This window comes from Macrobrachium nipponense, chromosome 18, assembly GCF_015104395.2.
Source record: "Macrobrachium nipponense isolate FS-2020 chromosome 18, ASM1510439v2, whole genome shotgun sequence".
In the NCBI taxonomy this organism is placed as follows: Eukaryota; Metazoa; Arthropoda; class Malacostraca; order Decapoda; family Palaemonidae; genus Macrobrachium; species Macrobrachium nipponense.
The window spans coordinates 60,953,136-60,969,968 of NC_087211.1; the positions used below are offsets into that span (position 1 = coordinate 60,953,136).

The 16,833-nt window shown below is 40.1% G+C and overlaps 1 long non-coding RNA gene across 1 annotated transcript; it reads right to left on the reverse strand.

Annotated features, from left to right (window-relative positions):
* Nucleotides 1–7,354: 7,354 nt before the first annotated feature.
* On the reverse strand, nucleotides 7,355–15,846 carry LOC135197096 (uncharacterized). Its single transcript, XR_010310554.1, has 2 exons — nucleotides 15,664–15,846; nucleotides 7,355–8,207 (listed from the first exon to the last, which is right to left on the reverse strand). It is a non-coding gene; the product is annotated as an uncharacterized LOC135197096 (long non-coding RNA).
* Nucleotides 15,847–16,833: the final 987 nt, after the last annotated feature.

The window sequence follows — 16,833 nt, forward strand, 5'->3', positions numbered from 1 at the left end:
GCTTGGTTATCATGAATAAGTTACTCACTAAATACTTTAGGGGGACCTGTGTCAATTACCTTAATTTTCATATTTTGGGAAAAGGGGCAATATCTGCTGTAAAAGCAACAATCTCTCTATTTCCATTCCATTCTTATTACCCGAGGCAATCTCCCCATTCAACTATTTTGCATATAGCACTGAGTCAGACTGATTACCCACTTTCCCTCCCATATAATATGGAAATGTGACTTTGTGCAAGACAACAATTCAATACCCAAGGATGTAGGAGACTTTTTTGGTGTCTTGCAGAAAGGTTACTTTTAATTTTACGTTCTCTCTGAGAAAGTGGGGACTATACTGACACATCTATGCAAGCTCTACCAAAAAGTTTTACGATTAACGTGATAAATTGTAAAGAGTGGACTTCACCAGAAGAAAAAAAAACTAATAAAACATTTTATCTTCTAGCTAGAAATCGATCAATAAATAGCTTAATGCCTTCAGAGTGAGATATGTTTCACTGATAAATAGCCAGGTATTTATACAAATGATAATTGCTCCACTAGATATCTACCCGACTTACAAAATTTGTAAATTACTTTACTGACAAGTAGAAGTCTAAAATAGTAAGTCTTACTTTAATATCATTTGTACATAACCTGGCAATTTAATTGTGTTTTGGCCAAGAATCTTCCCTGCTCATTTACACTACCACAAAAATCCCTGCTCATTTACACTGTCACAAAACATACAGCATTCCCCGTGTAAACAATTCACAATAGGTTACTTTCAAATCAATAAAAAAAAAAAAAAAATTAAAATAAATCAAATCAAACCCTACCTTTCCCAGTACCCCAACAGCAGGTCCATTTGAATTTTTCCCCTTATCTCTAAAATCAATTCCCCTTATTTTATAATCAATCAATGGTGGATCTTTGTTTTCCTATCAATACATAAACATACATCCTTAGCTAAATTTACATAAGCTGTGAAAAGGCAAAATAGTGCTGAACTTCTATTCACCAGAAATACACACCTCCAACCCAGCAGTGGAATGCCTGAAAATAGAGCTCGCAGCCACTGAGGTGGCAGGCCAAACTGACCACGCCACTGAAGAGAGAGAGAGAGATGAGAGAAGATGGGGGGGGGGGGGGGGAGAGAATGGGGGGGGGGAGGGGGGGGGGGGGGGGGGGGGGGGGGGGTGGGGGGGGGGGGGGGGGGGGGGGGGTTTGGACAAAGCTAAGAATATTTATGGAATGCAAACAAAAAATATTTAAGGAATGCAGTAAAAAAAAAAAAAAAAAAAAAAAATTGAAGTGGAATATGCAAGTATGTTAGGAAAATAACCTGCCATCTCCAGATGTTAAGGGCCTTGAGATGAAACTTGAAAAAGCTCTGAAGTCAACAAGCTCAACATACTTCCTAAAGAGCAGCTTGAGAACCCATCAATGATGCCGATGCCAAATACACTATGTATGTATTCACTATATAGGAAGAAAGGTTCTGAAAAATAGAATATTCCAAAACTATGCAAAAAAGGGAAAAAGTTGTATAACCAGTATAATAAAGGAATAAGACTGAACATGCCATAAAAATTAACTTAAGGTGCTAAAGGAGAACAAGAAAACACTGTTAATAAAGACAACTATAAAGTTTGACTGCTTCACCACATTATAACCAAGAAGAACCTTTTCTTGGGGCAACTTCTCTGTAAGTACCATGCAAAATGGCAGGAGTACCCCATGGTATACATTCAAGGAACATGAGAAGGGATTTGTCTGCATGGCAAATTATCAAAACAGAACTACATGGGCATACTGCCACAGCTCATTTTGGTAGTGATACTACCCTACTTGTTGCATTGTTTAGGCTGTGTGTGAAGTATTTGTAATACTGTGTTCAGTGTTTATGAATATTAACTAACTCATTGCTAACAGTGACAACTAGAGAGAACTCAATGTAATGCAAAAAAGTTTGCAAAGTCCCCAGGAAAGCTAAATCTATACAAGTACCCAGGTATTAGCAGCATAATCACAAGATATGGAGATAATTTTTTTTGTTTGTGATATAGTAAAAATGAGAGGACTCAAAATCAACGTAAGACAAACAAAGCTTGTATGTAGTGACCTCAAGGGGCGTAACCAAAAAAAGTACAGGTGGGAAGATGGACATGGGAAGTCTGTGAGAGAAGTGTAGAGGTGAACTCAATACAGTATACTAATGTGCTACATTATATATGTGGCATAATGAATATTGGTTGTGCGAGTTATTTTAGCGGACCAATATAAATGATGACCAAGATTGCAAAATATGAAAAGAAACTGGTATCACTCTTTGAAGTGTTTAAGAACAAATGGAAGAGGGAGGTGGAATAACTTTAAAACGGTAGAGTATGCCTTGCATACAGGTGTGCATTCCATTTCTTTATTATATTTTGAGGAGAGACAGGACTATGCAGTAGGTCCTGAGAAGACCCTGAAAGAATAGCAAATGCTGGGATATGCTTACACATGAGCAAATATTCAAAATACTACATGAATAAAGCTTGTATTGCTACAATTAGCTGATGTACACTAACAAAAAGCAACATCTTGAACAACTGTGACTCAAAATGCTAAGATTTATAGCTAGAATGTTGGGATTTTATTACAAGAAAGTAGGCAGTTCCAGACAGAATCTGTGTATGACGACTTAAAAATTCACAGATTGCCAAGTCTGAGATAGTCTTATTGTGTAATGAGACGGAATGTTCAAAACCAAATTAATGGTGAAACTAAAGTACCTAAATTGCATGAGAAGAGAAACAAGAAACTTTATAACATTAATTATCAGCATATATTACAATAACCTTTTCCCGCAAGAGGATATGAAAAGGTGACTGGATGCAGGGAGGTCCCTTTAAAAGTACCGATATGAAAGGCGCTTGGTTATCATGAATAAGTTTCTCACTAAATACTTAGGGGGACCTGTGTCAACTTAGGGGGACCTGCGTCAATTACCTTAATTTTCATATTTTGGGAAAAGGGGCAATATCTGCTGTAAATGCAACAATCTCTATATTTCCAATCCATTCTTATTACTCGAGGCAATCTCCCAATTCAACTACTTTGCATATAGCGCTAAGTCAGACTGATTACCCACTTTCCCTCCCATATAATATGGAAATGTGACTTTGTGCAAGACAACAATTCAATACCCAAGGATGTAGGAGACTTTTTTGGTGTCTTGCAGAAAGGTTACTTTTAATTTTACGTTCTCTCTGAGAAAGTGGGGACAATACTGACAACTATACAAGCTATAGCAAAAAGTTTTACGACTAACCGTGTAATAAATTGTAATGAGCGGACATCACCAGAAGAAAAAAACTTATCACAAAAAAAAAAAAAATTTATCTTGTAGCTAGAAATTGATCAACAAATTGCTTAATGCCTTCAGAGTGAGATATGTTTCACTGATAAATAGCCAGGTATTTATACAAATGATAATTGCTCCACTAGATATCTACCCTACTTAAAAAGTTTGTAAATTACTTTACTGATAAGTAGAAGTCTAAAATAGTATGTCTTACTTTAATATCATTGGTGCATAACCTGGCAATTTAATTGTGTTTTGGCCAAGAATCAAGTTCACAAAATTTTTAACAAGCCTTACTGTTGTACAAAAACGCTCCCCATTTAAGGGTGATAGTAAAGTGCCGATATATTTCGTACCAAACTTGGAAAAATTCTTCCCTGCTCATTTACACTACCACAAAACACAGCATTCCCCATGTAAGCAATAGTTTACTTTCAAATCGAACTTAAAAAAAGAAAAAAGCAAAACCTTTTAAAAAAATTAAACCCTACCTTTCCCAGTACCCCAACAGCAGGTCCATTTGAATTTTTCCCCTTATCTCTAAAATCAATTCCCCTTATTGTATAATCAATCAATGTGTTCCTATCAATATATAAACATACATCCTTAGCTAATTTACACAAGCTGTGAAAAGGCAAAATAGTGCTGAACTTCTATTCACCAGAAATACACACCAACCCAGCAGTGGAATGCCTGAAAATCGAGCTCGCAGCCACTGAGGTGGCAGGCCAAACTGACCACGCCACTGAGAGAGAGAGAGAGAGAGAGAGAGAGAGAGAGAGAGAGAGAGAGAGAGAGAGAGAGATTGGGGGGGGGGGGGGGTGGACAAAGCTAAGAATATTTATGGAATGCAAAGAAAGAATATTTAAGGAATGCAGTAAAAACAAAAAAACAAAAAAAAAAAAAATTGAAGTGGAATATGCAAGTATGTTAGGAAAATAACCAGCCATCTCCAGATGTTAAGGGCCTTGAGATGAAACTTGAAAAAGCTCTGAAGTCAACAAGCTCAACATACTTCCTGAAGGGCAGCTTGAGAACCCATCAATGATGCCGATGCCAAATACACTATGTATGTATTCATAATATAGGAAGAAAGGTTCTGAAAAATAGAATATTCCAAAACTATGCAAAAAAGGGAAAAAGTTGTATAACCAGTATAATAAAGGAATAAGACTGAACATGCCATAAAAATTAACTTAAGGTGCTAAAGGAGAACAAGAGAACACTGTTAATAAAGACAACTATAAAGTTTGACTGCTTCACCCCATTATAACCAAGAGGAACCTTTTCTTGGGGCAACTTCTCTGTAAGTACCATACAAAATGGCAGGAGTACCCCATGGTATACATTCAAGGAACATGAGAAGGAATTTGTCTGCATGGCAAATTATCAAAACAGAACTACATGGGCATACTGGCACAGCTCATTAAGGTAGTGATACTACCAAACTCATTGCTAATAGTGACAACTAGAGCAAAAAAGTTTGCGAAGTCCCCAGGAAAGCTAAATCTTTACAGGTACCCAGGTATTAGCAGCATAATCACAAGATAAGGAGATAATTTTTTTTTTTGTGATTTAGTAAAAACGAGAGGACTCAAAATCAATGTAAGCCAAACAAAGCTTGTATGTAGTGACCTCAAGGGGCGTAACCAAAAAAAGTACAGGTGGGAAGATGGATATGGGAAGTCCGTGAGAGGTGAACTCAATACAGTATACTAATGTGCTACATTATATATGTGGCATAATGAACATTCGTTGTAAAATTATTTTAGCGCACCAATATTGCAAAATATGAAAAGAGACTGGTATCAATGTTTGAAGTGTTTAAGAACAAATGGAAGAGGGAGGTGGAAGAACTTTAAAATGGTAGAATATGCCTTGCATGCAGCTGTGCATTCCATTTCTTTTTTTATTATATTTTGAGGAGAGACAGGACTATGCAGTAGGTCCTGAGAAGACCCTGAAAGAATAGCAAATGCTGGGATATGCTTACACTTGAGCAAATATTCAACATACATGTATAAAGCTTGTATTGCTACAATTAGATAATGACACTAACAAGGAGCAACATCTTGAACAACTGATTCAAAATGCTAGATTTATAGCTAGGTTGTTGGAATTTTATTACAAGAAAGTAGGCAGTTCCAGACAGAATTTGTGCATGACGACTTAAAAATTCACAGGTTGCCAAGTCTGAGATAGTGTGATTATGTAATGAGACGGAATGTTCGCAACCAAATTAATGGTGAAACTAAAGTACCTAAATTGCACGAGAAGAGAAACAAGAAACTTTATAACATTAATTATCAGCATATATTACCATAACCTTTTCCCGCAAGAGGATATGAAAAGGTGACTGGATGCAGGGAGGTCCCTTTAAAAGTACTGATATGAAAGGTGCTTGGTTATCATGAATAAGTTACTCACTAAATACTTTAGGGGGACCTGTGTCAATTACCTTAATTTTCATATTTCGGGAAAAGGGGCAATATCTGCTGTAAATGCAACAATCTCTATATTTCCAATCCACTCTTATTACTCGAGGCAATCTCCCAATTCAACCACTTTGCATATAGCACTGAGTCAGACGGATTACCCACTTTCCCTCCCATATAATATGGAAATGTGACTTTGTGCAAGACAACAATTCAATACCCAAGGATGTAGGAGACTTTTTTGGTGTCTTGCAGAAAGGTTACTTTTAATTTTACGTTCTCTCTGAGAAAGTGGGGACAATACTGACACAACTATGCAAGCTCTACCAAAAAGTTTTACGATTAACTGCGTGATAAATTGTAATGAGCGGACTTCACCAGAAGAAAAAAACTCTTATTACAAAAATCTTCTAGCTAGAAATTGATCAAAAAACTGCTTAATACCTTCAGAGCGAGATATGTTTCACTGATAAATAGCCAGGTATTTATACAAATGATAATAGCTCCACTAGATATCTACCCAAGACTTACAAAAAGTCTAAAATAAGTCTTACTTTAATATCATTTGTGCGTAACCTGGCAATTTAATTGTGTTTTGGCCAAGAATCAAGTTCACAAAATTTTTAACAAGCCTTAGTTATACAAAAACGCTCCCCATTTAAGGGTGATAGTAAAGTGCCGATATATTTCGTATCAAACTCGAAACTCGTGAAAAACTCTTCCCTGCTCATTTACACTACCACAAAAATCCCTGCTCATTTACACTATCACAAAACATACAGCATTCCCTGTGTAAACAATTCACAATAGTTTACTTTCAAATAAACTTAAAAAAAAAATCAAAACCTTTTAAAAAAAATTAAACCCAACCTTTCCCAGTACCCCAACAGCAGGTCCATTTGAATTTTTCCCCATATCTCTAAAATCAATTCCCCTTATTGTATAATCAATCAATGGTGGATCAATGTGTTCCTATCAATACATAAACATACATCCTTAGCTAAATTTACACAAGCTGTGAAAAGGCAAAATAGTGCTGAACTTCTATTCACCAGAAATACACACCAACCCAGCAGTGGAATGCCACAAAATCGAGCATGTTAGGAAAATAACCTGCCATCTCCAGATGTTAAGGGCCTTGAGATGAAACTTGAAAAAGCTCTGAAGTCAACAAGCTCAACATACTGCCTAAAGAGCAGCTTGAGAACCCATCAATGATGCCGATGCCAAGCACACAATGAAGTATAATACTAGAGTTAGGGCCATGATTAAATTTCTACTTGCCCTCCATGTACTTCACTGCACAGTGGCAGCTTAGAGGAAGACAAATTCCAATATATAATACTGCCTCAAACAGTTCAAAAGTTGAGGTTACATTTCTATCAAAGAGCTCTAGATATGACCTTGGATCCATCATATACGTACAATAATGAATCAACATCAATTCAATCTTGAAGTTTTATATGTATATCATCCTTTCACTGACTATAACTTTCCCCTACTATGCAAGAGGGTTTGATCACTTGGTTGGGGCTGAATTCCTCTTGTCCTCCATGACAGTATGGCAATGGTAATGGAATATGATTGTTAAACCTATTTATTTGTTTCCACAAAAATTAAAACATTATGTTGCAACCACACAAACCTATTAAGAATCACCCCATTTTAAGTATATTTACCCCAATTTTTAACAATGCAGATCTAGTTATGATTAAAATTCTTGACCAAAACCATATTCAAACAATTTATCAAGAACTGTATATCATGTACCACTCAAATGCAACTAGTGTACATACAAAATAAATGGATTACGTACAAAGCATGGCATTACAAATTCTCTACAGTTCACATTAGAGCATTCAACTTTCAAGCACTTTACATCACTTAATTACATGGGAATTTATGGCCAAAACACACCCCAATTCACCACAGATATATACCACTTAATCAAGATTTCAAAAGCCATTTTAAATACGATGTTGAAATTAAATTTTATGTAAGCACAAATTCCACTATGTGGCAAAGATTAGACTAACAATCAGTAAACTAATGTGAACCAAATCCTCATTTCATAAAATTATAACACTTACTCATTTTTGATATTCTAGTGCTACTTTTGTCTGGAATGTACTACTGTGAAATAATTTTTTTCACCGATGCATCAATGGCTCAATACACTGTGCAAATTTTCTAAGTTCCAATATGCCTAATATCTTTGCCACATTGAAAACATTGGTTCTACATTCCTGCAAAAAAGTTGAAATTATTGTTAGATAAAAATCAAAATTCAGCAAGGGAGTTTCAGTCTTCTTGGCAGATGCACCATCAGGAATGCAGCTCCTATTCAGCCAGAATGATGTTGATTAAATTTTACAAGTCAGGGGTTCTTCTTCACATAACCTTGTTATTTTCATGTGCATGGTCTTTGCCACCATCCTAAGGAAAGAAGAAAATGATTCAATAATAAAATACTCTTGTCCCATGTAACTACTTACTGGCAAATGATTTGTACACATTTTGAGAGACCATAAATACTGAACAGATAAATTCCAAATCCTCATAATATATAGAAATTTAATTTGAAATTTATCTATTTCATATTTAGCTCTCCATTATACATATAGCTTTTACTTCTGGGTCAGCAGTTGTTCGATAGATTGAAACAAAAAATTAGAACATTCTTGTTTTCTATGGTATGTTTCTATACATTTACTTACCTTACCCCTATCAGGAGAAAGACAGGCACAAACATCAATAGCCGGTCAGTCTACTTCTGACCACTTTGAATACGGGGAGGTAATTGAAAAATAAATCCTAAATCAAGTACACTTTTTAAATGAACCTTACCTCTCTATTATACATAGTAAAAAAAAAAAAAAATAAATAAATAAATAATAATAATAATAATAACAATACGTATATGGAAGTTAAATTTCTCCTTAACAAAGCAAGGATGAAAGGGGAGGGGGGGAGGGAGGAGAGTGGGGGGTGGGGAGGGGGTAAGTACTCACAAATTATGTGCAAATCAGAAATGAAGTTTTTATGATAAAACAAAGTTTAATGTATACTTACCTGGCAGGTATATATATAGCTATATTCTCTGTTCCACCTGGCAGAAATTTTCAAAACTCGCGGCAATCGCTAGTAACCTATTAGTAGTTCAGGCAACCACCACCCCGTTACCGTGGCGCTAGCACTAGGAACCGTTCCAATTGGGCCAGATTTTCTCTGAACCCTGTCCCATGAGGGGAGGCGGGTGGAATTAAATTATATATACCTGCCAGTAGTATACATTAAACTTTGTTTTATCATAAAAACTTCATTTAATGTATGACACTTACCTGGCAGGTATATATATAGCTGATTGACACATTTGGAGGTAGGTCAAGGACAGCAACATTCTTAGAGTATAAAAATATTATTAAAATATTATTAAAACTCCAGGTTCCTTACCTGCTAAGGTAGCTGACTTCATAGGTCCTGCCTCTAAGCCTGCTTAAACCTTAGTAGCTCTCAACAAGGAAGTGTCCTGTGTTGAAGAAGCTAAGACTGGAAACTGACAACTGGACGTGACCAATGTGTTGACAGATCCTTACAGCCTCTTATGCCACGGCATTCAAGCTAGTAACAAATCATTTACCTGAACTACACACACACCATCACCAGATAATACTAACACGACTGAGAAAAGTACCGCACCCTTTTCTCAGACGACCAAAAAAAAAACACAAACACCATCACCTAATAAAAACAACTAGCTTACAAGAAGGTTATGGGGTAGTAACTCCTTTGCCCAATACTGTACCCGAGGACACGTATGGACCTAGCGTCTGACAATTATCGAAGGTTGGTCTGAAACGTCCCTAAGATAATGAGACGCAAATATTGAATTAGTTCTCCAATATGTTGATTCAATAATTTTCCTTGAGGGCTAAATTCTTTTTAAACGCTAATGAAGTCGCCACTGCCCTGACTTCATGAGCCTTCACCTTTAAAATACCAAAGCTCTGCTCTTCACACAACATATGAGCCTCTTTAATTAACTCTCTCATGAAGAAGGCTAGAGCGTTCTTCGTCATGGGTCTAGTGGGGTCTTTAACTGAACACCACAGAGCATCAGACCTCCCTCTGATAACTCTTGTTCTTTGTATATAACATCTCAACGCTCTCACTGGGCAGAGAACTCTTTCTTGCTCGTACCGACCAATTCAGCTAGACCCAAACTTCAAAGGATCTTGGCCAAGGATTAGCTGGATCCTCATTCTTGGCAAGAAACCTTCTTGGAATGCACACACTGCATTGCCGTGTCTCCATCCCACCTTCTTCGATATGGCCTGAAGCTCACTAACTCTTTTAGCAGTTGCTAATGCTACTAAAATATAGTCTTCTTAGCAAGATCTCTCAGAGAGGATTCCTCTAACGGTTCGAATTTGCTAGAAGTTAAATACTTCAAGACCACATCCAGGTTCCACGCAGGTGGCCTGCCTTCTGATTGTTTCTTCGTCCCAAACGACCTAATCAGATCTCTCAGATCTAAGTTATTCGAGATGTCTAGATCCCTGTGTCTAAACACTGAGGTTAGCATTCTCTTATAACCTTTAATTGTCGAAACTGACAAGTGTAAATCCTTCCTCCAGAGGTACTGGAGAAGACACTTTCCTGTTTTTACACCACTTCCGGAAATTGTCCCACTTCGACTGATACACCGTGATGTGGAGGTTCTTCTGGCTCTAGCCACTGCCCTGGCCACCTCTCTAGAATCCCCCTCGCTCTGACCAAGACGTTCGATAGTCTGAACGCAGTCAGACCCAGAGCGAGGGTATTCTTGTGACACCTGTCGAAGTGGGGTTGTTTGAGTAAATCTACTCTTAGAGGAAGCGTCCTTGGCGTATCTACCGTCCATTCCAGTACCTCTGTGAACCAACTTTGGGCCGGCCAAAACGGGGCTATTAAGGTCATCCTCGTTCCTTTGCTCTCCCTGAACTTCTTCATCACTTTCCCCAGCACCTTGAACGGAGGAAATGCGTACAGATCTAAGTTTGACCAATCCATCAGGAATGCATCTACCGCCACTGCTTCCTGGTCTGGAATCGGAGAGCAATATGTTGGTAATCTCTTTGTTCTGGCTGTCGCAAACAGATCCACTACCGGACGGCCCCACAACTTCCACAGGCTCTGGCAAACCTCCATGTGCAACGTCCACTCCGTCGAGAGAAGTTGCTCTCTCCTGCTCACAGGTCCGCACCCACGTTCTTTTCTCCTTGTATAAAACCTGGTGAGTATCACGACCTTTTCCTCTTCTGCCCAAAGCAGAATTTCTTTTGCCAGATTGTAAAGGGGAAAAGAATGAGTTCCCCCTTGCTTCCGAATATATGCCAGAGCCGTGGTGTTGTCCGAGTTGACCTGCACTGTCTTGTTTCGAATCAACTCTCTGAAGTGCTTCAAAGCCAAGAAAATTGCCAACAGTTTTCCTTCCTGTTTATGTGCCACTTTGTTTCGTCCTTGTTCCAAATCCCCGACACCTCTTGAGGGCCTAAATGTCTCTCCCCAACCCGCGTCCCGACGCGTCGGAAAACAAGACGAGGTCTGGGTTCTTCTGCTGAAGCGACATCCCTCTTGCTAACCTGCCTGGAGTTAGCCACCACTTTAATCCTCCTTTACTTCGGTCGGAATTAGAAACTGGAAGGAATCCGGTTGCGATTTTCTTGGCCATGAATCCTTCAGGAAAAACTGAAGCGGTCTCATGTGCAGTCTTCCTAAAGAAATGAACCTCTCTAGTGAAGAGAGTGTGCCCAGTAGACTCATCCACTCTCTTGCAGACTCGGTCTTTCTTTAGAAAATCCTGCACCTTCTGACTGCATTGGGCTTGCCTTTCGGGGGACGGAAAAGCCCGAAAAGTCACTGCCGATATCTGAATCCCCAAATAAACTATCTGTTGTTGGGGCTCCAAATGGGACTTTTCCCATATTCACTACCAGACCTAGGTCTTTTGCTAAGTCCAATGTTTGACTTACGTCCTCCAGACATTGAATTCTCGACTGGGATCTTATCAACCAGTCGTCCAGATAACAAGATACTCTGATCCCTCTTAAATGTATGCCATCTCGCCACATTGGACATCATCCTCGTGAATACTTGAGGGGCTGTGCAAAGGCCGAAGCATAGGGCCTTGAACTGAAAGACCCTGTCCTGAATCACAAACCTTAGATACTTCCTGCTTCCTGGATGAATCGGAATATGAAAGTATGCGTCTTGTAAGTCCAGAGTCGCCATCCAGTCCCCTGGACGTACCGCTGCCCAGTACTGAATCGTTCGTCTCCATAGTGAACTTGGTCTTTTCTACGAAAAGATTCAGTTGACTTACGTCCAGCACTGGCCTCCAACCTCCCGAGGACTTTGCAACCAGGAACAGACGTTGTAAATCCCGGAGATTCGTGATCCAGAACAGGTTTCTATTGCTCCTTTCTCTAGCATGGAAGCTACTTGCTCCCACAGAGCCGCTTTCTTCTCTAAATCGTTGTAATTTGCCCCGAGGGCTCTCGGAGATGTTGCGAGAGGGGGTCTTTTCACGAAAGGAATCTTGTATCCTTCCCGAGCTACGTTGACAGCCCAGGGATCTGCCTTCATTTGTTGCCAGACTTCCCAAAAACCTTGAAGTCTGGCTCCCACTGTCGTCTGGAGGACCGAATTCTCATTCTTTAGAGGGGTTCTTGGCTCCTCTTTTCGCTGGTACTCTCTTACCCCTAAAGGCGGGTCGAGCGAATGTTCTTCCTCGAAAGGGCTGTTGCGACGGTCTATGTCTCCTTTGGCGTCTTCTTCACCAACTTGGTTGGTAAGAACTTCTTAACCGAAGAAGAAAGAAGATCTTGAGTAGCTTTCTGCGAAAGGGATAGAGCTATATCCCTAATCACCTCTGAAGGAAACAGCCTGTTTTTTCGAAAGGGGAGAAGAAGTTAACTCCGATTTCTGAGAGTTTAGAAACTCCTTTTGAGGTGAACGAACACAAGAGCGATCTCTTCTTAAGCACTCCTGCCGTGAATAACGAAGCCAGCTCATTCGTTCCGTCTCTAAGAGCCTTATCCATGCAGGACATAATGCTCTTAGCTGTTTCTAAGTCCTGCGAATCCTCTTCTCCTATGGAATTCGCTAGCGCTCCCAAAGACCAATCCAAGAAATTAAAGACTTCGAAAGTCCTAAAATCCCTTTAAAATAGATGGTCAAATTCCGAGGACGTCCACCAGACCTTGGCCGACTGTAAAGCCTGTCTGCGTGAGCTGTCCACTATACTGGAGAAGTCCCCCTGGGAGGAGGAGGCAGGTACTCCCAGGCCTAGACTTTCTCCAGTAGCGTACCATACTCTCCCGATTTAGAAGCTAACTTAGCTGGAGGAAAAACAAAAGAGTATTTTCCCGCTTCTTTCTTGTCCTTCATCCAGTCATTCACCCGTTGAAGGGCCTTCTTTGCCGAAATTGACATCGTCATTTTCAGGAAGGAGGACTTCTTTGGAGTCCTAGTCTTGGAAAACTGTGATAAGGGGATAACGGAGCTGTCGGTTTAAATTCCCCCTCAAAAACAGCAATAAGACGTGAAGTCAGAACCTTATAATCTGAAGTTGGTTCTGTATTCTTTTCTTGCAATTACTTCCAACTCTTCTTCTGCTGAAGAAATATCTTGCAAGTCGTCGTCGTATTGACGCTTCGTTGACGTACTAGTCGTCCTGCCGCCTGCGTCCTGCGGCTAGCGAGGCATCGGCGTCCTGCCGCCTCTCGATGTCTTGCCGCCTGCGTCCTGCGGCTAGCGAGGCATCGGCGTCCTGCCGCCTCTCGATGTCTTGCCGCCTGCGTCCTGCGGCTACCGATGCGTCTGCGTCCTGCCGCCTGCGTCCTGCCGCCTGCGTCCATCGTAGACACGCCTGCTTCCTGCCGCCTGCGTCCCTGCGTCCACCATTGGTTCCGCGTCCTGACGTTTGCGTCCTGCTTCTTCCGACATATTTTCCTCCTACGCCAGTGCGCCCTGCGTCCTCGGCGAACGCGTCCTTGTCTTCCCTTTTCGAAGACTTTAATGGGAAGGAAATCGTCCTTACGCCTCGAAGATGCTTGTTCAGGAGCATCCCAAGACTTCACCAACACTGCCAACTTGGACTGCATTTCCCGTAAGAAATGCTTCGTACCATCCTCCTGAATGGTAGACGACGAAGGATGAGGAATACGAGCTGGACTGCGACCTAAAGGAGAGCGATCTTGTACTCTACCCCGACGGAGAAATACGAGGGAGGATCCATAAGAAGATGGAGGCGATTCTCCCATGGCAATACCATGCCGAGACGGACGTATATCGCCAGTGCGATTTGCGTCCTCTCTAGTACGAAAAATCCTTTTCCTCTTGATCGGTACTGCTCCCCCGTGTTCCGAGGATGACAACACCTCAGGACTACTCCAAGCCTCACTATCTTGCACCTGTCTCTCGAGAGCAGTTGATGTCCCTGAACGTCCTCTTGAGTGGGCGAGACACCACTGCATACCGACGTTCTCGCTCGGAAGTCGAACCTTCCGAGGACGCACACTTCCCAGTTACGCCTTTTCTGCGGCGAACTGCAACAGCCTGGGAACTTGCAACAGGACTGTTCGAAGGGACGCCTGACCGTGTCAAAACCTCTCTCGCCTCCCTTCGACTGTCGACATGCCTTCTCCCTTGGGTCTGGGAGCTTGACAGAGGTCTAGGTCTAGGAGCACGAGAGAGACGATCAGACGCCCCCTCCACTACACTTTCACTGACATCGAAAGCACTAACTTTGTCTGTAAGTCGCTGTATCTGGTCGCCCATGGACGCAAGGGCAGCGAACACTTTCACAATATTTGTATCGTTCGTCTCCTCCGATACAGCAGCGGGCGCAGGATATACCTGGGGAGAAGGAACTACCATTCTACATTAGAAGGAGCTGGAGAGGAAATACAATCACTCCTTTTACTCGAAGAATTTGACTTCTCCACTACGAGAAACAGATCTCCTTACACGATCTTTCTCCAGTCTCTCAACGTATTTCATAAAGACCTTCCATTCCTTCTCTGATAAATTCTCACATTCAATGCATCTATATTCTCCCAAGTACACACGTCTCCCTACATTTCTTACAAACGGTATGAGGGTCGACCGAAGAAGCTTTCGGCAGCTTTAGGTCTTTAACCCTTACCCCCTCTTTTACACACCCCTCTTTTACACACACTCTAAACATACTTCCAGAGTCAGACATCTTAAAGAACAATCCAAAGCGAATGCCAAGCTAACGTTTCCAAGTACAATACCAAAATCCAAGATCAGTCAGCAACGAGAATGAAAATTCTAGCAGGGAACCACCAACAATGTTGCCGGTTCGGCTGGCAGAGAAAATCTGGCCCAATTGGGAACGGTTCCTAGTGCTAGCGCCACGGTAACGGGGTGGTGGTTGCCTGAACTACTAATAGGTTACTAGCGATTGCCGCGAGTTTTGAAAATTTCTGCCAGGTGGAACAGAGAATATAGCTATATATATACCTGCCAGGTAAGTGTCATACATTAAAAACAATTTTAAGATTAGTCACACCAGCTTTAGCCTGTGACTGATACACAAAAGTCAAAACCTGGTTACATAAATATCAACCTAGATCCAGACTACAATGATTATTTTTATTTATTTATTTATTCTTTTTTTATAAAGTCTGGCAAGAAAAAGATGCTGGGGTAATGGAAAGCTGTGCGCTCCAAAGACACTGACTAGAGACTAGAAACATTCTCCAGTCAACTCCTTTTCCTTGTATTTTCCATGAGAGAGAGAGAGAGAGAGAGAGAGAGAGAGAGAGAGAGAGAGAGAGAGAGAGAGAGAGAGAGAGAGAGAGAGAGAGAGAAATGTACTTACCAAATAACAGAGCACATGGCAGCAACTATACGTATTTGACAGGGACCAAAATACATTCTATGGTAGCTTCCTGTCCCCAATATGGAAGTAACCTTACGGCAGTTAGCCATCAGACTTCAGGATGGAATATCACCCTAAGGAGGCTTGCTGGATGGACGCACACACTCCATTACTCTTTATTCCTTGGGGAAAAAATATGGAACATTAATTGATGATTGTAGATAGTGGTTATTTCATAAAACATACTTTATGCCATTAAACACTAAAAAAAAAAAAATCTCTTTCATTCATTCACAATACAGTACAATAGAACTGGACGTCATTTTAGTTTACCAAGAAGATGGCAATACAAAAACCATTAACCTTTTGATAGATCACACAAAGAAGTTTTTAAAAGGAAAGACTTTACAACTACAAGACAAATTTGATACTGTAACAAAATACAAATAAATTTTTTTCAGAGTATTCTTTAGATTTTACCCTCTATATGCACAAGCCCACCAAATTTGTACTACTTTCACTTCCTTCCCATGATAATTGCTTGATGTTTACAATTCATTAGCTATTCATGTAGAGCCAAAATGTAACTAAAATCATGAAACTTTAAATCTGAAATTTAGGAATGTTTTCAATCCACAGCAGTTTTATTAGTGTAATTTTATTTGCTAATATGCATATACATACAGTATTCAATTTTAGGCCACTCATTTATTTATAATTCACTTTCGACATGAACTAAGTTGAAAACTTAATTTACAGAATATTAAAGCCAAAATTTGGCAAGTGTTGCTTACAGATTTGAGAAATTATATTAGTACTTAAAAATAATTGGCGAACTAAATGAAGAGCACTTTCATTTGGGTTAACAGGACCTTGACCACCTCTAAGGGTAAGGTTGAGTTAATTCACTGGACAACTGAGGCTAACAGTCTTGAGTGGACATCATTCTTCCTGGTAATTGTGGTTTGGCATTCTATTCCCTAATCTTTTTGCTCAAGAAACCAAGATCCCAAGTTGGCTGTTGCTATTAGTGTCCCTTAAAAAGCTTTCACTTACACTATTTTTTTTTCTTCTATCCAGCATTTTGAACTTGACCAATTGCTTACAGATAACCAATATGTATGCAGGAAAGAACTTGTGCTGGCAATTGTGATCATCATTTATATCTAA